Source organism: Haliotis asinina, chromosome 14, assembly GCF_037392515.1.
Source record: "Haliotis asinina isolate JCU_RB_2024 chromosome 14, JCU_Hal_asi_v2, whole genome shotgun sequence".
Lineage (NCBI taxonomy): Eukaryota > Metazoa > Mollusca > Gastropoda > Lepetellida > Haliotidae > Haliotis > Haliotis asinina.
In genome coordinates, this window is record NC_090293.1 from 3853797 (window position 1) to 3876162 (window position 22366).

Consider the following 22366-nt stretch of genomic DNA (forward strand, 5'->3'; position numbering starts at 1 on the left):
GAGTAGTTTGCAGTGAAAATGTTCAGCTGTTTATCAGCTGCCCCGGTGGCACAATCGGTTAGCGCGCCGTACTTATAGTCAGTACCTTCCCCATGATCAGCATGGGATGAGGAATGCGGAGGTTGTGAGTTCGAGCCTCACCCGGGGCAAGCTTGCTTTTCTTTATTTTTCTGACATTTTCTCAAACACTCTCACTCCCATTACACCCACCAGCGTCATGGAAGTAAGTGTGTGACAGATGAAAATACATCTTGTAAATGGCAACTGACACATTTTGAAATATGTGAAGTTTAGAATATCCCACGCCAATGGTGTTTACACAGACAGATCGTAACTGCAATCGACCACCCCGGGACCAACAGCTGTTAAAAGCATGGCAAATTGCCCCCACTTATCAGATGCCTCCATAGCTCAGTGGTTAGAGCACTGGTCTTGTAAACCAGGGGTCGTGAGTTCGATCTTCACTGGTGGCTAGATGTATTTTGTCGCTGTTTTAAGATTTTGGGTTTTTTTTTTTGCAGTTGAGCTGATAAACCCTCTTCATCAGGCACCATGGTGAAGTCTTGTGCAAGCAACTAAGGTAACTCAGTTCTAAGGGTGCCGGTCTCCTAAACTAGGGGTCGGGACATCGATGATCATTTGGGACTATCAAATAGGTTTCTTTCAAAACATGCAATAATTTGGTCCTCATTCGGAAGAAACCTTTGTGCATTTTGAGGCCAACTATTCGTCACATGACTGGAAACAGCTGTGAGTTCACCACAGTGGCATTAGGGACAAATGCATGTGTGAGTTTAACGTGGCCTTTGTTACCCAAGTGCAAGTGCCTTTGAGGGTCTGAAGTCCATACCCAAGCCTTTATAATTAAATGCCTCTACTCGACTCAACTGAAGTTGTACAATTCATATATTTTAAGTGAACAAAATGTATCTTTCGCACTCAATATTTGTCAGAAGACACCCATAAAAACGGTATTGTTTGATTGTGCTGTTGCAATCTATTTAAGTTTTCTACTGCAAGAGATCTTAGTCTAAGAGATAAGAGCGAAAATAGGAATTGATACGTTGCGGTTGATGGCCTACTGCCTTCATAGCTCAGTGGATAGAACACTGGTCTTGTAAAGCAGGCGTCGTGAGTTCGATTCTCACTGGAGGCTCATTTTTTCTACAGATTTCTATCACCGAGGTGTCAGGATGCCATTGTGCTACCCAGACGGTGAACGTCCCCTCACATGCAAATCGGCCGCCAAGCAAACGTTTCAGTTGCATCAACATGAAAGAATTATTAGCTTGAAAGCAAATTCTGCACCTTTGGAGAGGTAAAGAAGAGAATAAGATGAAATACCCGAGTTGCGATTGACCTACTTAATGTTTGTTCAGTTCAATATGCAACATGTGGCAATTTTCCATATCCGAATGTATTTGACTGCTTGAAGAGTAGCTGAGTAGTTTGCAGTGAAAATGTTCAGCTGTTTATCAGCTGCCCCGGTGGCACAATCGGTTAGCGCGCCGTACTTATAGTCAGTAACTTCCCCATGATCAGCATGGGATGAGGAATGCGGAGGTTGTGAGTTCGAGCCTCACCCGGGGCATGCTTGCTTTTCTATATTTTTCTGACATTTTCTCAAACACTCTCACTCCCATTACACCCACCAGCGTCATGGAAGTAAGTGTGTGACAGATGAAAATACATCTTGTAAATGGCAACTGACACATTTTGAAATATGTGAAGTTTAGAATATCCCACGCCAATGGTGTTTACACAGACAGATCGTAACTGCAATCGACCACCCCGGGACCAACAGCTGTTAAAAGCATGGCAAATTGGCCCCACTTATCAGATGCCTCCATAGCTCAGTGGTTAGAGCACTGGTCTTGTAAACCAGGGGTCGTGAGTTCGATGTTCACTGGGGGTTAGATGTATTTTGTCGCTGTTTTAAGATTTTGGGTGTTTTTTTTTGCAGTTGAGCTAATAAACCCTCTTCATCAGGCACCATGGTGAAGTCTTGTGCAAGCAACTAAGGTAACTCAGTTCTAAGGGTGCCGGTCTCCTAAACTAGGGGTCGGGACATCGATGATCATTTGGGACTATCAAATAGGTTTCTTTCAAAACATGCAATAATTTGGTCCTCATTCGGAAGAAACCTTTGTGCATTTTGAGGCCAACTATTCGTCACATGACTGGAAACAGCTGTGAGTTCACCACAGTGGCATTAGGGACAAATGCATGTGTGAGTTTAACGTGGCCTTTGTTACCCAAGTGCAAGTGCCTTTGAGGGTCTGAAGTCCATACCCAAGCCTTTATAATTAAATGCCTCTACTCGACTCAACTGAAGTTGTACAATTCATATATTTTAAGTGAACAAAATGTATCTTTCGCACTCAATATTTGTCAGAAGACACCCATAAAAACGGTATTGTTTGATTGTGCTGTTGCAATCTATTTGTCTTTTCTACTGCAAGAGATCTTAGTCTAAGAGATAAGAGCGAAAATAGGAATTGATACGTTGCGGTTGATGGCCTACTGCCTTCATAGCTCAGTGGATAGAACACTGGTCTTGTAAAGCAGGCGTCGTGAGTTCGATTCTCACTGGAGGCTCATTTTTTCTACAGATTTCTATCACCGAGGTGTCAGGATGCCATTGTGCTACCCAGACGGTGAACGTCCCCTCACATGCAAATTGGCCGCCAAGCAAACGTTTCAGTTGCATCAACATGAAACAATTATCAGCTTGAAAGCAAATTCTGCACCTTTGGAGAGGTAAAGAAGAGAATAAGATGAAATACCCGAGTTGCGATTGACCTACTTAATGTTTGTTCAGTTCAATATGGAACATGTGGCAATTTTCCATATCCGAATGTATTTGACTGCTTGAAGAGTAGCTGAGTAGTTTGCAGTGAAAATGTTCAGCTGTTTATCAGCTGTCCCGGTGGCACAATCGGTTAGCGCGCCGTACTTATAGTCAGTACCTTCCCCATGATCAGCATGGGATGAGGAATGCGGAGGTTGTGAGTTCGAGTCTCACCCGGGGCATACTTCCTTTTCTTAAATTTTCTGACATTTTCTCAAACACTCTCACTCCCATTACACCCACCAGCGTCATGGAAGTAAGTGTGTGACAGATGAAAATACATCTTGTAAATGGCAACTGACACATTTTGAAATATGTGAAGTTTAGAATATCCCACGACAATGGTGTTTACACAGACAGATCGTAACTGCAATCGACCACCCCGGGACCAACAGCTGTTAAAAGCATGGCAAATTGCCCCCACTTATCAGATGCCTCCATAGCTCAGTGGTTAGAGCACTGGTCTTGTAAACCAGGGGTCGTGAGTTAGATCCTCACTGGGGGCTAGATGTATTTTGTCGCTGTTTTAAGATTTTGGGTGTTTTTTTTTGCAGTTGAGCTAATAAACCCTCTTCATCAGGCACCATGGTGAAGTCTTGTGCAAGCAACTAAGGTAACTCAGTTCTAAGGGTGCCGGTCTCCTAAACTAGGGGTCGGGACATCGATGATCATTTGGGACTATCAAATAGGTTTCTTTCAAAACATGCAATAATTTGGTCCTCATTCGGAAGAAACCTTTGTGCATTTTGAGGCCAACTATTCGTCACATGACTGGAAACAGCTGTGAGTTCACCACAGTGGCATTAGGGACAAATGCATGTGTGAGTTTAACGTGGCCTTTGTTACCCAAGTGCAAGTGCCTTTGAGGGTCTGAAGTCCATACCCAAGCCTTTATAATTAAATGCCTCTACTCGACTCAACTGAAGTTGTACAATTCATATATTTTAAGTGAACAAAATGTATCTTTCGCACTCAATATTTGTCAGAAGACACCCATAAAAACGGTATTGTTTGATTGTGCTGTTGCAATCTATTTGTCTTTTCTACTGCAAGAGATCTTAGTCTAAGAGATAAGAGCGAAAATAGGAATTGATACGTTGCGGTTGATGGCCTACTGCCTTCATAGCTCAGTGGATAGAACACTGGTCTTGTAAAGCAGGCGTCGTGAGTTCGATTCTCACTGGAGGCTCATTTTTTCTACAGATTTCTATCACCGAGGTGTCAGGATGCCATTGTGCTACCCAGACGGTGAACGTCCCCTCACATGCAAATCGGCCGCCAAGCAAACGTTTCAGTTGCATCAACATGAAACAATTATCAGCTTGAAAGCAAATTCTGGACCTTTGGAGAGGTAAAGAAGAGAATAAGATGAAATACCCGAGTTGCGATTGACCTACTTAATGTTTGTTCAGTTCAATATGCAACATGTGGCAATTTTCCATATCCGAATGTATTTGACTGCTTGAAGAGTAGCTGAGTAGTTTGCAGTGAAAATGTTCAGCTGTTTATCAGCTGCCCCGGTGGCACAATCGGTTAGCGCACCGTACTTATAGTCAGTACCTTCCCCATGATCAGCATGGGATGAGGAATGCGGAGGTTGTGAGTTCGAGCCTCACCCGGGGCAAGCTTCCTTTTCTTTATTTTTCTGACATTTTCTCAAACACTCTCACTCCCATTACACCCACCAGCGTCATGGAAGTAAGTGTGTGACAGATGAAAATACATCTTGTAAATGGCAACTGACACATTTTGAAATATGTGAAGTTTAGAATATCCCACGCCAATGGTGTTTACACAGACAGATCGTAACTGCAATCGACCACCCCGGGACCAACAGCTGTTAAAAGCATGGCAAATTGCCCCCACTTATCAGATGCCTCCATAGCTCAGTGGTTAGAGCACTGGTCTTGTAAACCAGGGGTCGTGAGTTCGATCTTCACTGGTGGCTAGATGTATTTTGTCGCTGTTTTAAGATTTTGGGTTTTTTTTTTTGCAGTTGAGCTGATAAACCCTCTTCATCAGGCACCATGGTGAAGTCTTGTGCAAGCAACTAAGGTAACTCAGTTCTAAGGGTGCCGGTCTCCTAAACTAGGGGTCGGGACATCGATGATCATTTGGGACTATCAAATAGGTTTCTTTCAAAACATGCAATAATTTGGTCCTCATTCGGAAGAAACCTTTGTGCATTTTGAGGCCAACTATTCGTCACATGACTGGAAACAGCTGTGAGTTCACCCCAGTGGCATTAGGGACAAATGCATGTGTGAGTTTAACGTGGCCTTTGTTACCCAAGTGCAAGTGCCTTTGAGGGTCTGAAGTCCATACCCAAGCCTTTATAATTAAATGCCTCTACTCGACTCAACTGAAGTTGTACAATTCATATATTTTAAGTGAACAAAATGTATCTTTCGCACTCAATATTTGTCAGAAGACACCCATAAAAACGGTATTGTTTGATTGTGCTGTTGCAATCTATTTGTCTTTTCTACTGCAAGAGATCTTAGTCTAAGAGATAAGAGCGAAAATAGGAATTGATACGTTGCGGTTGATGGCCTACTGCCTTCATAGCTCAGTGGATAGAACACTGGTCTTGTAAAGCAGGCGTCGTGAGTTCGATTCTCACTGGAGGCTCATTTTTTCTACAGATTTCTATCACCGAAGTGTCAGGATGCCATTGTGCTACCCAGACGGTGAACGTCCCCTCACATGCAAATCGGCCGCCAAGCAAACGTTTCAGTTGCATCAACATGAAACAATTATCAGCTTGAAAGCAAATTCTGGACCTTTGGAGAGGTAAAGAAGAGAATAAGATGAAATACCCGAGTTGCGATTGACCTACTTAATGTTTGTTCAGTTCAATATGCAACATGTGGCAATTTTCCATATCCGAATGTATTTGACTGCTTGAAGAGTAGCTGAGTAGTTTGCAGTGAAAATGTTCAGCTGTTTATCAGCTGCCCCGGTGGCACAATCGGTTAGCGCGCCGTACTTATAGTCAGTACCTTCCCCATGATCAGCATGGGATGAGGAATGCGGAGGTTGTGAGTTCGAGCCTCACCCGGGGCAAGCTTGCTTTTCTTTATTTTTCTGACATTTTCTCAAACACTCTCACTCCCATTACACCCACCAGCGTCATGGAAGTAAGTGTGTGACAGATGAAAATACATCTTGTAAATGGCAACTGACACATTTTGAAATATGTGAAGTTTAGAATATCCCACGCCAATGGTGTTTACACAGACAGATCGTAACTGCAATCGACCACCCCGGGACCAACAGCTGTTAAAAGCATGGCAAATTGCCCCCACTTATCAGATGCCTCCATAGCTCAGTGGTTAGAGCACTGGTCTTGTAAACCAGGGGTCGTGAGTTCGATCTTCACTGGTGGCTAGATGTATTTTGTCGCTGTTTTAAGATTTTGGGTTTTTTTTTTTGCAGTTGAGCTGATAAACCCTCTTCATCAGGCACCATGGTGAAGTCTTGTGCAAGCAACTAAGGTAACTCAGTTCTAAGGGTGCCGGTCTCCTAAACTAGGGGTCGGGACATCGATGATCATTTGGGACTATCAAATAGGTTTCTTTCAAAACATGCAATAATTTGGTCCTCATTCGGAAGAAACCTTTGTGCATTTTGAGGCCAACTATTCGTCACATGACTGGAAACAGCTGTGAGTTCACCACAGTGGCATTAGGGACAAATGCATGTGTGAGTTTAACGTGGCCTTTGTTACCCAAGTGCAAGTGCCTTTGAGGGTCTGAAGTCCATACCCAAGCCTTTATAATTAAATGCCTCTACTCGACTCAACTGAAGTTGTACAATTCATATATTTTAAGTGAACAAAATGTATCTTTCGCACTCAATATTTGTCAGAAGACACCCATAAAAACGGTATTGTTTGATTGTGCTGTTGCAATCTATTTAAGTTTTCTACTGCAAGAGATCTTAGTCTAAGAGATAAGAGCGAAAATAGGAATTGATACGTTGCGGTTGATGGCCTACTGCCTTCATAGCTCAGTGGATAGAACACTGGTCTTGTAAAGCAGGCGTCGTGAGTTCGATTCTCACTGGAGGCTCATTTTTTCTACAGATTTCTATCACCGAGGTGTCAGGATGCCATTGTGCTACCCAGACGGTGAACGTCCCCTCACATGCAAATCGGCCGCCAAGCAAACGTTTCAGTTGCATCAACATGAAAGAATTATTAGCTTGAAAGCAAATTCTGCACCTTTGGAGAGGTAAAGAAGAGAATAAGATGAAATACCCGAGTTGCGATTGACCTACTTAATGTTTGTTCAGTTCAATATGCAACATGTGGCAATTTTCCATATCCGAATGTATTTGACTGCTTGAAGACTAGCTGAGTAGTTTGCAGTGAAAATGTTCAGCTGTTTATCAGCTGCCCCGGTGGCACAATCGGTTAGCGCGCCGTACTTATAGTCAGTAACTTCCCCATGATCATCATGGGATGAGGAATGCGGAGGTTGTGAGTTCGAACCTCACCCGGGGCATGCTTGCTTTTCTATATTTTTCTGACATTTTCTCAAACACTCTCACTCCCATTACACCCACCAGCGTCATGGAAGTAAGTGTGTGACAGATGAAAATACATCTTGTAAATGGCAACTGACACATTTTGAAATATGTGAAGTTTAGAATATCCCACGCCAATGGTGTTTACACAGACAGATCGTAACTGCAATCGACCACCCCGGGACCAACAGCTGTTAAAAGCATGGCAAATTGGCCCCACTTATCAGATGCCTCCATAGCTCAGTGGTTAGAGCACTGGTCTTGTAAACCAGGGGTCGTGAGTTCGATGTTCACTGGGGGTTAGATGTATTTTGTCGCTGTTTTAAGATTTTGGGTGTTTTTTTTTGCAGTTGAGCTAATAAACCCTCTTCATCAGGCACCATGGTGAAGTCTTGTGCAAGCAACTAAGGTAACTCAGTTCTAAGGGTGCCGGTCTCCTAAACTAGGGGTCGGGACATCGATGATCATTTGGGACTATCAAATAGGTTTCTTTCAAAACATGCAATAATTTGGTCCTCATTCGGAAGAAACCTTTGTGCATTTTGAGGCCAACTATTCGTCACATGACTGGAAACAGCTGTGAGTTCACCACAGTGGCATTAGGGACAAATGCATGTGTGAGTTTAACGTGGCCTTTGTTACCCAAGTGCAAGTGCCTTTGAGGGTCTGAAGTCCATACCCAAGCCTTTATAATTAAATGCCTCTACTCGACTCAACTGAAGTTGTACAATTCATATATTTTAAGTGAACAAAATGTATCTTTCGCACTCAATATTTGTCAGAAGACACCCATAAAAACGGTATTGTTTGATTGTGCTGTTGCAATCTATTTGTCTTTTCTACTGCAAGAGATCTTAGTCTAAGAGATAAGAGCGAAAATAGGAATTGATACGTTGCGGTTGATGGCCTACTGCCTTCATAGCTCAGTGGATAGAACACTGGTCTTGTAAAGCAGGCGTCGTGAGTTCGATTCTCACTGGAGGCTCATTTTTTCTACAGATTTCTATCAGCGAGGTGTCAGGATGCCATTGTGCTACCCAGACGGTGAACGTCCCCTCACATGCAAATTGGCCGCCAAGCAAACGTTTCAGTTGCATCAACATGAAACAATTATCAGCTTGAAAGCAAATTCTGGACCTTTGGAGAGGTAAAGAAGAGAATAAGATGAAATACCCGAGTTGCGATTGACCTACTTAATGTTTGTTCAGTTCAATATGGAACATGTGGCAATTTTCCATATCCGAATGTATTTGACTGCTTGAAGAGTAGCTGAGTAGTTTGCAGTGAAAATGTTCAGCTGTTTATCAGCTGTCCCGGTGGCACAATCGGTTAGCGCGCCGTACTTATAGTCAGTACCTTCCCCATGATCAGCATGGGATGAGGAATGCGGAGGTTGTGAGTTCGAGTCTCACCCGGGGCATACTTCCTTTTCTTAAATTTTCTGACATTTTCTCAAACACTCTCACTCCCATTACACCCACCAGCGTCATGGAAGTAAGTGTGTGACAGATGAAAATACATCTTGTAAATGGCAACTGACACATTTTGAAATATGTGAAGTTTAGAATATCCCACGCCAATGGTGTTTACACAGACAGATCGTAACTGCAATCGACCACCCCGGGACCAACAGCTGTTAAAAGCATGGCAAATTGCCCCCACTTATCAGATGCCTCCATAGCTCAGTGGTTAGAGCACTGGTCTTGTAAACCAGGGGTCGTGAGTTAGATCCTCACTGGGGGCTAGATGTATTTTGTCGCTGTTTTAAGATTTTGGGTGTTTTTTTTTGCAGTTGAGCTAATAAACCCTCTTCATCAGGCACCATGGTGAAGTCTTGTGCAAGCAACTAAGGTAACTCAGTTCTAAGGGTGCCGGTCTCCTAAACTAGGGGTCGGGACATCGATGATCATTTGGGACTATCAAATAGGTTTCTTTCAAAACATGCAATAATTTGGTCCTCATTCGGAAGAAACCTTTGTGCATTTTGAGGCCAACTATTCGTCACATGACTGGAAACAGCTGTGAGTTCACCACAGTGGCATTAGGGACAAATGCATGTGTGAGTTTAACGTGGCCTTTGTTACCCAAGTGCAAGTGCCTTTGAGGGTCTGAAGTCCATACCCAAGCCTTTATAATTAAATGCCTCTACTCGACTCAACTGAAGTTGTACAATTCATATATTTTAAGTGAACAAAATGTATCTTTCGCACTCAATATTTGTCAGAAGACACCCATAAAAACGGTATTGTTTGATTGTGCTGTTGCAATCTATTTGTCTTTTCTACTGCAAGAGATCTTAGTCTAAGAGATAAGAGCGAAAATAGGAATTGATACGTTGCGGTTGATGGCCTACTGCCTTCATAGCTCAGTGGATAGAACACTGGTCTTGTAAAGCAGGCGTCGTGAGTTCGATTCTCACTGGAGGCTCATTTTTTCTACAGATTTCTATCAGCGAGGTGTCAGGATGCCATTGTGCTACCCAGACGGTGAACGTCCCCTCACATGCAAATCGGCCGCCAAGCAAACGTTTCAGTTGCATCAACATGAAACAATTATCAGCTTGAAAGCAAATTCTGCACCTTTGGAGAGGTAAAGAAGAGAATAAGATGAAATACCCGAGTTGCGATTGACCTACTTAATGTTTGTTCAGTTCAATATGGAACATGTGGCAATTTTCCATATCCGAATGTATTTGACTGCTTGAAGAGTAGCTGAGTAGTTTGCAGTGAAAATGTTCAGCTGTTTATCAGCTGTCCCGGTGGCACAATCGGTTAGCGCGCCGTACTTATAGTCAGTACCTTCCACATGATCAGCATGGGATGAGGAATGCGGAGGTTGTGAGTTCGAGTCTCACCCGGGGCATACTTCCTTTTCTTAAATTTTCTGACATTTTCTCAAACACTCTCACTCCCATTACACCCACCAGCGTCATGGAAGTAAGTGTGTGACAGATGAAAATACATCTTGTAAATGGCAACTGACACATTTTGAAATATGTGAAGTTTAGAATATCCCACGCCAATGGTGTTTACACAGACAGATCGTAACTGCAATCGACCACCCCGGGACCAACAGCTGTTAAAAGCATGGCAAATTGCCCCCACTTATCAGATGCCTCCATAGCTCAGTGGTTAGAGCACTGGTCTTGTAAACCAGGGGTCGTGAGTTAGATCCTCACTGGGGGCTAGATGTATTTTGTCGCTGTTTTAAGATTTTGGGTGTTTTTTTTTGCAGTTGAGCTAATAAACCCTCTTCATCAGGCACCATGGTGAAGTCTTGTGCAAGCAACTAAGGTAACTCAGTTCTAAGGGTGCCGGTCTCCTAAACTAGGGGTCGGGACATCGATGATCATTTGGGACTATCAAATAGGTTTCTTTCAAAACATGCAATAATTTGGTCCTCATTCGGAAGAAACCTTTGTGCATTTTGAGGCCAACTATTCGTCACATGACTGGAAACAGCTGTGAGTTCACCACAGTGGCATTAGGGACAAATGCATGTGTGAGTTTAACGTGGCCTTTGTTACCCAAGTGCAAGTGCCTTTGAGGGTCTGAAGTCCATACCCAAGCCTTTATAATTAAATGCCTCTACTCGACTCAACTGAAGTTGTACAATTCATATATTTTAAGTGAACAAAATGTATCTTTCGCACTCAATATTTGTCAGAAGACACCCATAAAAACGGTATTGTTTGATTGTGCTGTTGCAATCTATTTGTCTTTTCTACTGCAAGAGATCTTAGTCTAAGAGATAAGAGCGAAAATAGGAATTGATACGTTGCGGTTGATGGCCTACTGCCTTCATAGCTCAGTGGATAGAACACTGGTCTTGTAAAGCAGGCGTCGTGAGTTCGATTCTCACTGGAGGCTCATTTTTTCTACAGATTTCTATCACCGAGGTGTCAGGATGCCATTGTGCTACCCAGACGGTGAACGTCCCCTCACATGCAAATCGGCCGCCAAGCAAACGTTTCAGTTGCATCAACATGAAAGAATTATCAGCTTGAAAGCAAATTCTGGACCTTTGGAGAGGTAAAGAAGAGAATAAGATGAAATACCCGAGTTGCGATTGACCTACTTAATGTTTGTTCAGTTCAATATGCAACATGTGGCAATTTTCCATATCCGAATGTATTTGACTGCTTGAAGAGTAGCTGAGTAGTTTGCAGTGAAAATGTTCAGCTGTTTATCAGCTGCCCCGGTGGCACAATCGGTTAGCGCGCCGTACTTATAGTCAGTACCTTCCCCATGATCAGCATGGGATGAGGAATGCGGAGGTTGTGAGTTCGAGCCTCACCCGGGGCAAGCTTCCTTTTCTTTATTTTTCTGACATTTTCTCAAACACTCTCACTCCCATTACACCCACCAGCGTCATGGAAGTAAGTGTGTGACAGATGAAAATACATCTTGTAAATGGCAACTGACACATTTTGAAATATGTGAAGTTTAGAATATCCCACGCCAATGGTGTTTACACAGACAGATCGTAACTGCAATCGACCACCCCGGGACCAACAGCTGTTAAAAGCATGGCAAATTGCCACCACTTATCAGATGCCTCCATAGCTCAGTGGTTAGAGCACTGGTCTTGTAAACCAGGGGTCGTGAGTTCGATCTTCACTGGTGGCTAGATGTATTTTGTCGCTGTTTTAAGATTTTGGGTTTTTTTTTTTGCAGTTGAGCTGATAAACCCTCTTCATCAGGCACCATGGTGAAGTCTTGTGCAAGCAACTAAGGTAACTCAGTTCTAAGGGTGCCGGTCTCCTAAACTAGGGGTCGGGACATCGATGATCATTTGGGACTATCAAATAGGTTTCTTTCAAAACATGCAATAATTTGGTCCTCATTCGGAAGAAACCTTTGTGCATTTTGAGGCCAACTATTCGTCACATGACTGGAAACAGCTGTGAGTTCACCACAGTGGCATTAGGGACAAATGCATGTGTGAGTTTAACGTGGCCTTTGTTACCCAAGTGCAAGTGCCTTTGAGGGTCTGAAGTCCATACCCAAGCCTTTATAATTAAATGCCTCTACTCGACTCAACTGAAGTTGTACAATTCATATATTTTAAGTGAACAAAATGTATCTTTCGCACTCAATATTTGTCAGAAGACACCCATAAAAACGGTATTGTTTGATTGTGCTGTTGCAATCTATTTGTCTTTTCTACTGCAAGAGATCTTAGTCTAAGAGATAAGAGCGAAAATAGGAATTGATACGTTGCGGTTGATGGCCTACTGCCTTCATAGCTCAGTGGATAGAACACTGGTCTTGTAAAGCAGGCGTCGTGAGTTCGATTCTCACTGGAGGCTCATTTTTTCTACAGATTTCTATCAGCGAGGTGTCAGGATGCCATTGTGCTACCCAGACGGTGAACGTCCCCTCACATGCAAATTGGCCGCCAAGCAAACGTTTCAGTTGCATCAACATGAAACAATTATCAGCTTGAAAGCAAATTCTGCACCTTTGGAGAGGTAAAGAAGAGAATAAGATGAAATACCCGAGTTGCGATTGACCTACTTAATGTTTGTTCAGTTCAATATGGAACATGTGGCAATTTTCCATATCCGAATGTATTTGACTGCTTGAAGAGTAGCTGAGTAGTTTGCAGTGAAAATGTTCAGCTGTTTATCAGCTGTCCCGGTGGCACAATCGGTTAGCGCGCCGTACTTATAGTCAGTACCTTCCCCATGATCAGCATGGGATGAGGAATGCGGAGGTTGTGAGTTCGAGTCTCACCCGGGGCATACTTCCTTTTCTTAAATTTTCTGACATTTTCTCAAACACTCTCACTCCCATTACACCCACCAGCGTCATGGAAGTAAGTGTGTGACAGATGAAAATACATCTTGTAAATGGCAACTGACACATTTTGAAATATGTGAAGTTTAGAATATCCCACGCCAATGGTGTTTACACAGACAGATCGTAACTGCAATCGACCACCCCGGGACCAACAGCTGTTAAAAGCATGGCAAATTGCCCCCACTTATCAGATGCCTCCATAGCTCAGTGGTTAGAGCACTGGTCTTGTAAACCAGGGGTCGTGAGTTAGATCCTCACTGGGGGCTAGATGTATTTTGTCGCTGTTTTAAGATTTTGGGGGTTTTTTTTTGCAGTTGAGCTAATAAACCCTCTTCATCAGGCACCATGGTGAAGTCTTGTGCAAGCAACTAAGGTAACTCAGTTCTAAGGGTGCCGGTCTCCTAAACTAGGGGTCGGGACATCGATGATCATTTGGGACTATCAAATAGGTTTCTTTCAAAACATGCAATAATTTGGTCCTCATTCGGAAGAAACCTTTGTGCATTTTGAGGCCAACTATTCGTCACATGACTGGAAACAGCTGTGAGTTCACCACAGTGGCATTAGGGACAAATGCATGTGTGAGTTTAACGTGGCCTTTGTTACCCAAGTGCAAGTGCCTTTGAGGGTCTGAAGTCCATACCCAAGCCTTTATAATTAAATGCCTCTACTCGACTCAACTGAAGTTGTACAATTCATATATTTTAAGTGAACAAAATGTATCTTTCGCACTCAATATTTGTCAGAAGACACCCATAAAAACGGTATTGTTTGATTGTGCTGTTGCAATCTATTTGTCTTTTCTACTGCAAGAGATCTTAGTCTAAGAGATAAGAGCGAAAATAGGAATTGATACGTTGCGGTTGATGGCCTACTGCCTTCATAGCTCAGTGGATAGAACACTGGTCTTGTAAAGCAGGCGTCGTGAGTTCGATTCTCACTGGAGGCTCATTTTTTCTACAGATTTCTATCAGCGAGGTGTCAGGATGCCATTGTGCTACCCAGACGGTGAACGTCCCCTCACATGCAAATCGGCCGCCAAGCAAACGTTTCAGTTGCATCAACATGAAACAATTATCAGCTTGAAAGCAAATTCTGCACCTTTGGAGAGGTAAAGAAGAGAATAAGATGAAATACCCGAGTTGCGATTGACCTACTTAATGTTTGTTCAGTTCAATATGGAACATGTGGCAATTTTCCATATCCGAATGTATTTGACTGCTTGAAGAGTAGCTGAGTAGTTTGCAGTGAAAATGTTCAGCTGTTTATCAGCTGTCCCGGTGGCACAATCGGTTAGCGCGCCGTACTTATAGTCAGTACCTTCCACATGATCAGCATGGGATGAGGAATGCGGAGGTTGTGAGTTCGAGTCTCACCCGGGGCATACTTCCTTTTCTTAAATTTTCTGACATTTTCTCAAACACTCTCACTCCCATTACACCCACCAGCGTCATGGAAGTAAGTGTGTGACAGATGAAAATACATCTTGTAAATGGCAACTGACACATTTTGAAATATGTGAAGTTTAGAATATCCCACGCCAATGGTGTTTACACAGACAGATCGTAACTGCAATCGACCACCCCGGGACCAACAGCTGTTAAAAGCATGGCAAATTGCCCCCACTTATCAGATGCCTCCATAGCTCAGTGGTTAGAGCACTGGTCTTGTAAACCAGGGGTCGTGAGTTAGATCCTCACTGGGGGCTAGATGTATTTTGTCGCTGTTTTAAGATTTTGGGTGTTTTTTTTTGCAGTTGAGCTAATAAACCCTCTTCATCAGGCACCATGGTGAAGTCTTGTGCAAGCAACTAAGGTAACTCAGTTCTAAGGGTGCCGGTCTCCTAAACTAGGGGTCGGGACATCGATGATCATTTGGGACTATCAAATAGGTTTCTTTCAAAACATGCAATAATTTGGTCCTCATTCGGAAGAAACCTTTGTGCATTTTGAGGCCAACTATTCGTCACATGACTGGAAACAGCTGTGAGTTCACCACAGTGGCATTAGGGACAAATGCATGTGTGAGTTTAACGTGGCCTTTGTTACCCAAGTGCAAGTGCCTTTGAGGGTCTGAAGTCCATACCCAAGCCTTTATAATTAAATGCCTCTACTCGACTCAACTGAAGTTGTACAATTCATATATTTTAAGTGAACAAAATGTATCTTTCGCACTCAATATTTGTCAGAAGACACCCATAAAAACGGTATTGTTTGATTGTGCTGTTGCAATCTATTTGTCTTTTCTACTGCAAGAGATCTTAGTCTAAGAGATAAGAGCGAAAATAGGAATTGATACGTTGCGGTTGATGGCCTACTGCCTTCATAGCTCAGTGGATAGAACACTGGTCTTGTAAAGCAGGCGTCGTGAGTTCGATTCTCACTGGAGGCTCATTTTTTCTACAGATTTCTATCACCGAGGTGTCAGGATGCCATTGTGCTACCCAGACGGTGAACGTCCCCTCACATGCAAATCGGCCGCCAAGCAAACGTTTCAGTTGCATCAACATGAAAGAATTATCAGCTTGAAAGCAAATTCTGGACCTTTGGAGAGGTAAAGAAGAGAATAAGATGAAATACCCGAGTTGCGATTGACCTACTTAATGTTTGTTCAGTTCAATATGCAACATGTGGCAATTTTCCATATCCGAATGTATTTGACTGCTTGAAGAGTAGCTGAGTAGTTTGCAGTGAAAATGTTCAGCTGTTTATCAGCTGCCCCGGTGGCACAATCGGTTAGCGCGCCGTACTTATAGTCAGTACCTTCCCCATGATCAGCATGGGATGAGGAATGCGGAGGTTGTGAGTTCGAGCCTCACCCGGGGCAAGCTTCCTTTTCTTTATTTTTCTGACATTTTCTCAAACACTCTCACTCCCATTACACCCACCAGCGTCATGGAAGTAAGTGTGTGACAGATGAAAATACATCTTGTAAATGGCAACTGACACATTTTGAAATATGTGAAGTTTAGAATATCCCACGCCAATGGTGTTTACACAGACAGATCGTAACTGCAATCGACCACCCCGGGACCAACAGCTGTTAAAAGCATGGCAAATTGCCCCCACTTATCAGATGCCTCCATAGCTCAGTGGTTAGAGCACTGGTCTTGTAAACCAGGGGTCGTGAGTTCGATCTTCACTGGTGGCTAGATGTATTTTGTCGCTGTTTTAAGATTTTGGGTTTTTTTTTTTGCAGTTGAGCTGATAAACCCTCTTCATCAGGCACCATGGTGAAGTCTTGTGCAAGCAACTAAGGTAACTCAGTTCTAAGGGTGCCGGTCTCCTAAACTAGGGGTCGGGACATCGATGATCATTTGGGACTATCAAATAGGTTTCTTTCAAAACATGCAATAATTTGGTCCTCATTCGGAAGAAACCTTTGTGCATTTTGAGGCCAACTATTCGTCACATGACTGGAAACAGCTGTGAGTTCACCACAGTGGCATTAGGGACAAATGCATGTGTGAGTTTAACGTGGCCTTTGTTACCCAAGTGCAAGTGCCTTTGAGGGTCTGAAGTCCATACCCAAGCCTTTATAATTAAATGCCTCTACTCGACTCAACTGAAGTTGTACAATTCATATATTTTAAGTGAACAAAATGTATCTTTCGCACTCAATATTTGTCAGAAGACACCCATAAAAACGGTATTGTTTGATTGTGCTGTTGCAATCTATTTGTCTTTTCTACTGCAAGAGATCTTAGTCTAAGAGATAAGAGCGAAAATAGGAATTGATACGTTGCGGTTGATGGCCTACTGCCTTCATAGCTCAGTGGATAGAACACTGGTCTTGTAAAGCAGGCGTCGTGAGTTCGATTCTCACTGGAGGCTCATTTTTTCTACAGATTTCTATCACCGAGGTGTCAGGATGCCATTGTGCTACCCAGACGGTGAACGTCCCCTCACATGCAAATCGGCCGCCAAGCAAACGTTTCAGTTGCATCAACATGAAAGAATTATCAGCTTGAAAGCAAATTCTGCACCTTTGGAGAGGTAAAGAAGAGAATAAGATGAAATACCCGAGTTGCGATTGACCTACTTAATGTTTGTTCAGTTCAATATGCAACATGTGGCAATTTTCCATATCCGAATGTATTTGACTGCTTGAAGAGTAGCTGAGTAGTTTGCAGTGAAAATGTTCAGCTGTTTATCAGCTGCCCCGGTGGCACAATCGGTTAGCGCGCCGTACTTATAGTCAGTACCTTCCCCATGATCAGCATGGGATGAGGAATGCGGAGGTTGTGAGTTCGAGCCTCACCCGGGGCATGCTTCCTTTTCTTTATTTTTCTGACATTTTCTCAAACACTCTCACTCCCATTACACCCACCAGCGTCATGGAAGTAAGTGTGTGACAGATGAAAATACATCTTGTAAATGGCAACTGACACATTTTGAAATATGTGAAGTTTAGAATATCCCACGCCAATGGTGTTTACACAGACAGATCGTAACTGCAATCGACCACCCCGGGACCAACAGCTGTTAAAAGCATGGCACATTGCCCCCACTTATCAGATGCCTCCATAGCTCAGTGGTTAGAGCACTGGTCTTGTAAACCAGGGGTCGTGAGTTCGATCCTCACTGGGGGCTAGATGTATTTTGTCGCTTTTTTAAGATTTTGGGTGTTTTTTTTTTGCAGTTGAGCTAATAAACCCTCTTCATCAGGCACCATGGTGAAGTCTTGTGCAAGCAACTAAGGTAACTCAGTTCTAAGGGTGCCGGTCTCCTAAACTAGGGGTCGGGACATCGATGATCATTTGGGACTATCAAATAGGTTTCTTTCAAAACATGCAATAATTTGGTCCTCATTCGGAAGAAACCTTTGTGCATTTTGAGGCCAACTATTCGTCACATGACTGGAAACAGCTGTGAGTTCACCACAGTGGCATTAGGGACAAATGCATGTGTGAGTTTAACGTGGCCTTTGTTACCCAAGTGCAAGTGCCTTTGAGGGTCTGAAGTCCATACCCAAGCCTTTATAATTAAATGCCTCTACTCGACTCAACTGAAGTTGTACAATTCATATATTTTAAGTGAACAAAATGTATCTTTCGCACTCAATATTTGTCAGAAGACACCCATAAAAACGGTATTGTTTGATTGTGCTGTTGCAATCTATTTGTCTTTTCTACTGCAAGAGATCTTAGTCTAAGAGATAAGAGCGAAAATAGGAATTGATACGTTGCGGTTGATGGCCTACTGCCTTCATAGCTCAGTGGATAGAACACTGGTCTTGTAAAGCAGGCGTCGTGAGTTCGATTCTCACTGGAGGCTCATTTTTTCTACAGATTTCTATCACCGAGGTGTCAGGATGCCATTGTGCTACCCAGACGGTGAACGTCCCCTCACATGCAAATCGGCCGCCAAGCAAACGTTTCAGTTGCATCAACATGAAAGAATTATCAGCTTGAAAGCAAATTCTGGACCTTTGGAGAGGTAAAGAAGAGAATAAGATGAAATACCCGAGTTGCGATTGACCTACTTAATGTTTGTTCAGTTCAATATGCAACATGTGGCAATTTTCCATATCCGAATGTATTTGACTGCTTGAAGAGTAGCTGAGTAGTTTGCAGTGAAAATGTTCAGCTGTTTATCAGCTGCCCCGGTGGCACAATCGGTTAGCGCGCCGTACTTATAGTCAGTACCTTCCCCATGATCAGCATGGGATGAGGAATGCGGAGGTTGTGAGTTCGAGCCTCACCCGGGGCATGCTTGCTTTTCTTTATTTTTCTGACATTTTCTCAAACACTCTCACTCCCATTACACCCACCAGCGTCATGGAAGTAAGTGTGTGACAGATGAAAATACATCTTGTAAATGGCAACTGACACATTTTGAAATATGTGAAGTTTAGAATATCCCACGCCAATGGTGTTTACACAGACAGATCGTAACTGCAATCGACCACCCCGGGACCAACAGCTGTTAAAAGCATGGCACATTGCCCCCACTTATCAGATGCCTCCATAGCTCAGTGGTTAGAGCACTGGTCTTGTAAACCAGGGGTCGTGAGTTCGATCCTCACTGGGGGCTAGATGTATTTTGTCGCTGTTTCAAGATTTTGGGGGGTTTTTTTGCAGTTGAGCTAATAAACCCTCTTCATCAGGCACCATGGTGAAGTCTTGTGCAAGCAACTAAGGTAACTCAGTTCTAAGGGTGCCGGTCTCCTAAACTAGGGGTCGGGACATCGATGATCATTTGGGACTATCAAATAGGTTTCTTTCAAAACATGCAATAATTTGGTCCTCATTCGGAAGAAACCTTTGTGCATTTTGAGGCCAACTATTCGTCACATGACTGGAAACAGCTGTGAGTTCACCACAGTGGCATTAGGGACAAATGCATGTGTGAGTTTAACGTGGCCTTTGTTACCCAAGTGCAAGTGCCTTTGAGGGTCTGAAGTCCATACCCAAGCCTTTATAATTAAATGCCTCTACTCGACTCAACTGAAGTTGTACAATTCATATATTTTAAGTGAACAAAATGTATCTTTCGCACTCAATATTTGTCAGAAGACACCCATAAAAACGGTATTGTTTGATTGTGCTGTTGCAATCTATTTGTCTTTTCTACTGCAAGAGATCTTAGTCTAAGAGATAAGAGCGAAAATAGGAATTGATACGTTGCGGTTGATGGCCTACTGCCTTCATAGCTCAGTGGATAGAACACTGGTCTTGTAAAGCAGGCGTCGTGAGTTCGATTCTCACTGGAGGCTCATTTTTTCTACAGATTTCTATCAGCGAGGTGTCAGGATGCCATTGTGCTACCCAGACGGTGAACGTCCCCTCACATGCAAATCGGCCGCCAAGCAAACGTTTCAGTTGCATCAACATGAAAGAATTATCAGCTTGAAAGCAAATTCTGCACCTTTGGAGAGGTAAAGAAGAGAATAAGATGAAATACCCGAGTTGCGATTGACCTACTTAATGTTTGTTCAGTTCAATATGCAACATGTGGCAATTTTCCATATCCGAATGTATTTGACTGCTTGAAGAGTAGCTGAGTAGTTTGCAGTGAAAATGTTCAGCTGTTTATCAGCTGCCCCGGTGGCACAATCGGTTAGCGCGCCGTACTTATAGTCAGTACCTTCCCCATGATCAGCATGGGATGAGGAATGCGGAGGTTGTGAGTTCGAGCCTCACCCGGGGCATGCTTGCTTTTCTATATTTTTCTGACATTTTCTCAAACACTCTCACTCCCATTACACCCACCAGCGTCATGGAAGTAAGTGTGTGACAGATGAAAATACATCTTGTAAATGGCAACTGACACATTTTGAAATATGTGAAGTTTAGAATATCCCACGCCAATGGTGTTTACACAGACAGATCGTAACTGCAATCGACCACCCCGGGACCAACAGCTGTTAAAAGCATGGCAAATTGCCCCCACTTATCAGATGCCTCCATAGCTCAGTGGTTAGAGCACTGGTCTTGTAAACCAGGGGTCGTGAGTTAGATCCTCACTGGGGGCTAGATGTATTTTGTCGCTGTTTTAAGATTTTGGGTGGTTTTTTTTGCAGTTGAGCTAATAAACCCTCTTCATCAGGCACCATGGTGAAGTCTTGTGCAAGCAACTAAGGTAACTCAGTTCTAAGGGTGCCGGTCTCCTAAACTAGGGGTCGGGACATCGATGATCATTTGGGACTATCAAATAGGTTTCTTTCAAAACATGCAATAATTTGGTCCTCATTCGGAAGAAACCTTTGTGCATTTTGAGGCCAACTATTCGTCACATGACTGGAAACAGCTGTGAGTTCACCACAGTGGCATTAGGGACAAATGCATGTGTGAGTTTAACGTGGCCTTTGTTACCCAAGTGCAAGTGCCTTTGAGGGTCTGAAGTCCATACCCAAGCCTTTATAATTAAATGCCTCTACTCGACTCAACTGAAGTTGTACAATTCATATATTTTAAGTGAACAAAATGTATCTTTCGCACTCAATATTTGTCAGAAGACACCCATAAAAACGGTATTGTTTGATTGTGCTGTTGCAATCTATTTGTCTTTTCTACTGCAAGAGATCTTAGTCTAAGAGATAAGAGCGAAAATAGGAATTGATACGTTGCGGTTGATGGCCTACTGCCTTCATAGCTCAGTGGATAGAACACTGGTCTTGTAAAGCAGGCGTCGTGAGTTCGATTCTCACTGGAGGCTCATTTCTTCTACAGATTTCTATCACCGAGGTGTCAGGATGCCATTGTGCTACCCAGACGGTGAACGTCCCCTCACATGCAAATCGGCCGCCAAGCAAACGTTTCAGTTGCATCAACATGAAAGAATTATCAGCTTGAAAGCAAATTCTGGACCTTTGGAGAGGTAAAGAAGAGAATAAGATGAAATACCCGAGTTGCGATTGACCTACTTAATGTTTGTTCAGTTCAATATGCAACATGTGGCAATTTTCCATATCCGAATGTATTTGACTGCTTGAAGAGTAGCTGAGTAGTTTGCAGTGAAAATGTTCAGCTGTTTATCAGCTGCCCCGGTGGCACAATCGGTTAGCGCGCCGTACTTATAGTCAGTACCTTCCCCATGATCAGCATGGGATGAGGAATGCGGAGGTTGTGAGTTCGAGTCTCACCCGGGGCATACTTCCTTTTCTTAAATTTTCTGACATTTTCTCAAACACTCTCACTCCCATTACACCCACCAGCGTCATGGAAGTAAGTGTGTGACAGATGAAAATACATCTTGTAAATGGCAACTGACACATTTTGAAATATGTGAAGTTTAGAATATCCCACGCCAATGGTGTTTACACAGACAGATCGTAACTGCAATCGACCACCCCGGGACCAACAGCTGTTAAAAGCATGGCAAATTGCCCCCACTTATCAGATGCCTCCATAGCTCAGTGGTTAGAGCACTGGTCTTGTAAACCAGGGGTCGTGAGTTCGATCCTCACTGGGGGCTAAATGTATTTTGTCGCTGTTTTAAGATTTTGGGGGGTTTTTTTTGCAGTTGAGCTAATAAACCCTCTTCATCAGGCACCATGGTGAAGTCTTGTGCAAGCAACTAAGGTAACTCAGTTCTAAGGGTGCCGGTCTCCTAAACTAGGGGTCGGGACATCGATGATCATTTGGGACTATCAAATAGGTTTCTTTCAAAACATGCAATAATTTGGTCCTCATTCGGAAGAAACCTTTGTGCATTTTGAGGCCAACTATTCGTCACAT

At 43.2% G+C, this 22366-nt stretch overlaps 47 non-coding genes across 47 annotated transcripts; all 47 read left to right on the forward strand.

Annotated features, from left to right (window-relative positions):
- Window positions 1-39: 39 nt before the first annotated feature.
- Window positions 40-149, forward strand: Trnai-uau (transfer RNA isoleucine (anticodon UAU)). The gene is made up of 2 exons: window positions 40-77; window positions 114-149. It is a non-coding gene; the product is annotated as a tRNA-Ile (tRNA).
- A 251-nt stretch (window positions 150-400) lies between these two features.
- Trnat-ugu (transfer RNA threonine (anticodon UGU)) lies at window positions 401-473 on the forward strand. Its single transcript has one exon. It is a non-coding gene; the product is annotated as a tRNA-Thr (tRNA).
- Window positions 474-1083: 610 nt separating this feature from the next.
- Window positions 1084-1156, forward strand: Trnat-ugu (transfer RNA threonine (anticodon UGU)). The gene has a single exon. It is a non-coding gene; the product is annotated as a tRNA-Thr (tRNA).
- A 325-nt stretch (window positions 1157-1481) lies between these two features.
- On the forward strand, window positions 1482-1591 carry Trnai-uau (transfer RNA isoleucine (anticodon UAU)). Its single transcript has 2 exons — window positions 1482-1519; window positions 1556-1591. It is a non-coding gene; the product is annotated as a tRNA-Ile (tRNA).
- Window positions 1592-1842: 251 nt separating this feature from the next.
- Trnat-ugu (transfer RNA threonine (anticodon UGU)) lies at window positions 1843-1915 on the forward strand. Its single transcript has one exon. It is a non-coding gene; the product is annotated as a tRNA-Thr (tRNA).
- A 610-nt stretch (window positions 1916-2525) lies between these two features.
- Window positions 2526-2598, forward strand: Trnat-ugu (transfer RNA threonine (anticodon UGU)). Its single transcript has one exon. It is a non-coding gene; the product is annotated as a tRNA-Thr (tRNA).
- A 325-nt stretch (window positions 2599-2923) lies between these two features.
- Window positions 2924-3033, forward strand: Trnai-uau (transfer RNA isoleucine (anticodon UAU)). The gene is made up of 2 exons: window positions 2924-2961; window positions 2998-3033. It is a non-coding gene; the product is annotated as a tRNA-Ile (tRNA).
- A 251-nt stretch (window positions 3034-3284) lies between these two features.
- Trnat-ugu (transfer RNA threonine (anticodon UGU)) lies at window positions 3285-3357 on the forward strand. Its single transcript has one exon. It is a non-coding gene; the product is annotated as a tRNA-Thr (tRNA).
- Window positions 3358-3967: 610 nt separating this feature from the next.
- On the forward strand, window positions 3968-4040 carry Trnat-ugu (transfer RNA threonine (anticodon UGU)). The gene has a single exon. It is a non-coding gene; the product is annotated as a tRNA-Thr (tRNA).
- Window positions 4041-4365: 325 nt separating this feature from the next.
- Trnai-uau (transfer RNA isoleucine (anticodon UAU)) lies at window positions 4366-4475 on the forward strand. Its single transcript has 2 exons — window positions 4366-4403; window positions 4440-4475. It is a non-coding gene; the product is annotated as a tRNA-Ile (tRNA).
- A 251-nt stretch (window positions 4476-4726) lies between these two features.
- On the forward strand, window positions 4727-4799 carry Trnat-ugu (transfer RNA threonine (anticodon UGU)). Its single transcript has one exon. It is a non-coding gene; the product is annotated as a tRNA-Thr (tRNA).
- A 610-nt stretch (window positions 4800-5409) lies between these two features.
- Window positions 5410-5482, forward strand: Trnat-ugu (transfer RNA threonine (anticodon UGU)). Its single transcript has one exon. It is a non-coding gene; the product is annotated as a tRNA-Thr (tRNA).
- A 325-nt stretch (window positions 5483-5807) lies between these two features.
- On the forward strand, window positions 5808-5917 carry Trnai-uau (transfer RNA isoleucine (anticodon UAU)). The gene is made up of 2 exons: window positions 5808-5845; window positions 5882-5917. It is a non-coding gene; the product is annotated as a tRNA-Ile (tRNA).
- A 251-nt stretch (window positions 5918-6168) lies between these two features.
- Trnat-ugu (transfer RNA threonine (anticodon UGU)) lies at window positions 6169-6241 on the forward strand. The gene has a single exon. It is a non-coding gene; the product is annotated as a tRNA-Thr (tRNA).
- Window positions 6242-6851: 610 nt separating this feature from the next.
- Window positions 6852-6924, forward strand: Trnat-ugu (transfer RNA threonine (anticodon UGU)). The gene has a single exon. It is a non-coding gene; the product is annotated as a tRNA-Thr (tRNA).
- A 325-nt stretch (window positions 6925-7249) lies between these two features.
- Trnai-uau (transfer RNA isoleucine (anticodon UAU)) lies at window positions 7250-7359 on the forward strand. The gene is made up of 2 exons: window positions 7250-7287; window positions 7324-7359. It is a non-coding gene; the product is annotated as a tRNA-Ile (tRNA).
- Window positions 7360-7610: 251 nt separating this feature from the next.
- Trnat-ugu (transfer RNA threonine (anticodon UGU)) lies at window positions 7611-7683 on the forward strand. The gene has a single exon. It is a non-coding gene; the product is annotated as a tRNA-Thr (tRNA).
- Window positions 7684-8293: 610 nt separating this feature from the next.
- On the forward strand, window positions 8294-8366 carry Trnat-ugu (transfer RNA threonine (anticodon UGU)). Its single transcript has one exon. It is a non-coding gene; the product is annotated as a tRNA-Thr (tRNA).
- A 325-nt stretch (window positions 8367-8691) lies between these two features.
- Trnai-uau (transfer RNA isoleucine (anticodon UAU)) lies at window positions 8692-8801 on the forward strand. The gene is made up of 2 exons: window positions 8692-8729; window positions 8766-8801. It is a non-coding gene; the product is annotated as a tRNA-Ile (tRNA).
- Window positions 8802-9052: 251 nt separating this feature from the next.
- On the forward strand, window positions 9053-9125 carry Trnat-ugu (transfer RNA threonine (anticodon UGU)). Its single transcript has one exon. It is a non-coding gene; the product is annotated as a tRNA-Thr (tRNA).
- A 610-nt stretch (window positions 9126-9735) lies between these two features.
- On the forward strand, window positions 9736-9808 carry Trnat-ugu (transfer RNA threonine (anticodon UGU)). The gene has a single exon. It is a non-coding gene; the product is annotated as a tRNA-Thr (tRNA).
- A 325-nt stretch (window positions 9809-10133) lies between these two features.
- Window positions 10134-10243, forward strand: Trnai-uau (transfer RNA isoleucine (anticodon UAU)). Its single transcript has 2 exons — window positions 10134-10171; window positions 10208-10243. It is a non-coding gene; the product is annotated as a tRNA-Ile (tRNA).
- A 251-nt stretch (window positions 10244-10494) lies between these two features.
- Window positions 10495-10567, forward strand: Trnat-ugu (transfer RNA threonine (anticodon UGU)). Its single transcript has one exon. It is a non-coding gene; the product is annotated as a tRNA-Thr (tRNA).
- Window positions 10568-11177: 610 nt separating this feature from the next.
- Window positions 11178-11250, forward strand: Trnat-ugu (transfer RNA threonine (anticodon UGU)). Its single transcript has one exon. It is a non-coding gene; the product is annotated as a tRNA-Thr (tRNA).
- A 325-nt stretch (window positions 11251-11575) lies between these two features.
- Window positions 11576-11685, forward strand: Trnai-uau (transfer RNA isoleucine (anticodon UAU)). The gene is made up of 2 exons: window positions 11576-11613; window positions 11650-11685. It is a non-coding gene; the product is annotated as a tRNA-Ile (tRNA).
- A 251-nt stretch (window positions 11686-11936) lies between these two features.
- Trnat-ugu (transfer RNA threonine (anticodon UGU)) lies at window positions 11937-12009 on the forward strand. The gene has a single exon. It is a non-coding gene; the product is annotated as a tRNA-Thr (tRNA).
- Window positions 12010-12619: 610 nt separating this feature from the next.
- On the forward strand, window positions 12620-12692 carry Trnat-ugu (transfer RNA threonine (anticodon UGU)). Its single transcript has one exon. It is a non-coding gene; the product is annotated as a tRNA-Thr (tRNA).
- Window positions 12693-13017: 325 nt separating this feature from the next.
- Trnai-uau (transfer RNA isoleucine (anticodon UAU)) lies at window positions 13018-13127 on the forward strand. The gene is made up of 2 exons: window positions 13018-13055; window positions 13092-13127. It is a non-coding gene; the product is annotated as a tRNA-Ile (tRNA).
- Window positions 13128-13378: 251 nt separating this feature from the next.
- Trnat-ugu (transfer RNA threonine (anticodon UGU)) lies at window positions 13379-13451 on the forward strand. Its single transcript has one exon. It is a non-coding gene; the product is annotated as a tRNA-Thr (tRNA).
- A 610-nt stretch (window positions 13452-14061) lies between these two features.
- Window positions 14062-14134, forward strand: Trnat-ugu (transfer RNA threonine (anticodon UGU)). The gene has a single exon. It is a non-coding gene; the product is annotated as a tRNA-Thr (tRNA).
- Window positions 14135-14459: 325 nt separating this feature from the next.
- Window positions 14460-14569, forward strand: Trnai-uau (transfer RNA isoleucine (anticodon UAU)). Its single transcript has 2 exons — window positions 14460-14497; window positions 14534-14569. It is a non-coding gene; the product is annotated as a tRNA-Ile (tRNA).
- A 251-nt stretch (window positions 14570-14820) lies between these two features.
- Trnat-ugu (transfer RNA threonine (anticodon UGU)) lies at window positions 14821-14893 on the forward strand. Its single transcript has one exon. It is a non-coding gene; the product is annotated as a tRNA-Thr (tRNA).
- Window positions 14894-15503: 610 nt separating this feature from the next.
- Window positions 15504-15576, forward strand: Trnat-ugu (transfer RNA threonine (anticodon UGU)). Its single transcript has one exon. It is a non-coding gene; the product is annotated as a tRNA-Thr (tRNA).
- Window positions 15577-15901: 325 nt separating this feature from the next.
- On the forward strand, window positions 15902-16011 carry Trnai-uau (transfer RNA isoleucine (anticodon UAU)). The gene is made up of 2 exons: window positions 15902-15939; window positions 15976-16011. It is a non-coding gene; the product is annotated as a tRNA-Ile (tRNA).
- Window positions 16012-16262: 251 nt separating this feature from the next.
- Window positions 16263-16335, forward strand: Trnat-ugu (transfer RNA threonine (anticodon UGU)). Its single transcript has one exon. It is a non-coding gene; the product is annotated as a tRNA-Thr (tRNA).
- Window positions 16336-16945: 610 nt separating this feature from the next.
- On the forward strand, window positions 16946-17018 carry Trnat-ugu (transfer RNA threonine (anticodon UGU)). Its single transcript has one exon. It is a non-coding gene; the product is annotated as a tRNA-Thr (tRNA).
- Window positions 17019-17343: 325 nt separating this feature from the next.
- Window positions 17344-17453, forward strand: Trnai-uau (transfer RNA isoleucine (anticodon UAU)). The gene is made up of 2 exons: window positions 17344-17381; window positions 17418-17453. It is a non-coding gene; the product is annotated as a tRNA-Ile (tRNA).
- Window positions 17454-17704: 251 nt separating this feature from the next.
- Window positions 17705-17777, forward strand: Trnat-ugu (transfer RNA threonine (anticodon UGU)). Its single transcript has one exon. It is a non-coding gene; the product is annotated as a tRNA-Thr (tRNA).
- A 611-nt stretch (window positions 17778-18388) lies between these two features.
- Trnat-ugu (transfer RNA threonine (anticodon UGU)) lies at window positions 18389-18461 on the forward strand. The gene has a single exon. It is a non-coding gene; the product is annotated as a tRNA-Thr (tRNA).
- A 325-nt stretch (window positions 18462-18786) lies between these two features.
- Trnai-uau (transfer RNA isoleucine (anticodon UAU)) lies at window positions 18787-18896 on the forward strand. Its single transcript has 2 exons — window positions 18787-18824; window positions 18861-18896. It is a non-coding gene; the product is annotated as a tRNA-Ile (tRNA).
- Window positions 18897-19147: 251 nt separating this feature from the next.
- Window positions 19148-19220, forward strand: Trnat-ugu (transfer RNA threonine (anticodon UGU)). The gene has a single exon. It is a non-coding gene; the product is annotated as a tRNA-Thr (tRNA).
- A 609-nt stretch (window positions 19221-19829) lies between these two features.
- Trnat-ugu (transfer RNA threonine (anticodon UGU)) lies at window positions 19830-19902 on the forward strand. Its single transcript has one exon. It is a non-coding gene; the product is annotated as a tRNA-Thr (tRNA).
- A 325-nt stretch (window positions 19903-20227) lies between these two features.
- Trnai-uau (transfer RNA isoleucine (anticodon UAU)) lies at window positions 20228-20337 on the forward strand. Its single transcript has 2 exons — window positions 20228-20265; window positions 20302-20337. It is a non-coding gene; the product is annotated as a tRNA-Ile (tRNA).
- Window positions 20338-20588: 251 nt separating this feature from the next.
- Trnat-ugu (transfer RNA threonine (anticodon UGU)) lies at window positions 20589-20661 on the forward strand. Its single transcript has one exon. It is a non-coding gene; the product is annotated as a tRNA-Thr (tRNA).
- Window positions 20662-21271: 610 nt separating this feature from the next.
- Trnat-ugu (transfer RNA threonine (anticodon UGU)) lies at window positions 21272-21344 on the forward strand. The gene has a single exon. It is a non-coding gene; the product is annotated as a tRNA-Thr (tRNA).
- A 325-nt stretch (window positions 21345-21669) lies between these two features.
- Trnai-uau (transfer RNA isoleucine (anticodon UAU)) lies at window positions 21670-21779 on the forward strand. Its single transcript has 2 exons — window positions 21670-21707; window positions 21744-21779. It is a non-coding gene; the product is annotated as a tRNA-Ile (tRNA).
- Window positions 21780-22030: 251 nt separating this feature from the next.
- Window positions 22031-22103, forward strand: Trnat-ugu (transfer RNA threonine (anticodon UGU)). Its single transcript has one exon. It is a non-coding gene; the product is annotated as a tRNA-Thr (tRNA).
- The last annotated feature ends 263 nt before the right edge of the window (window positions 22104-22366 follow it).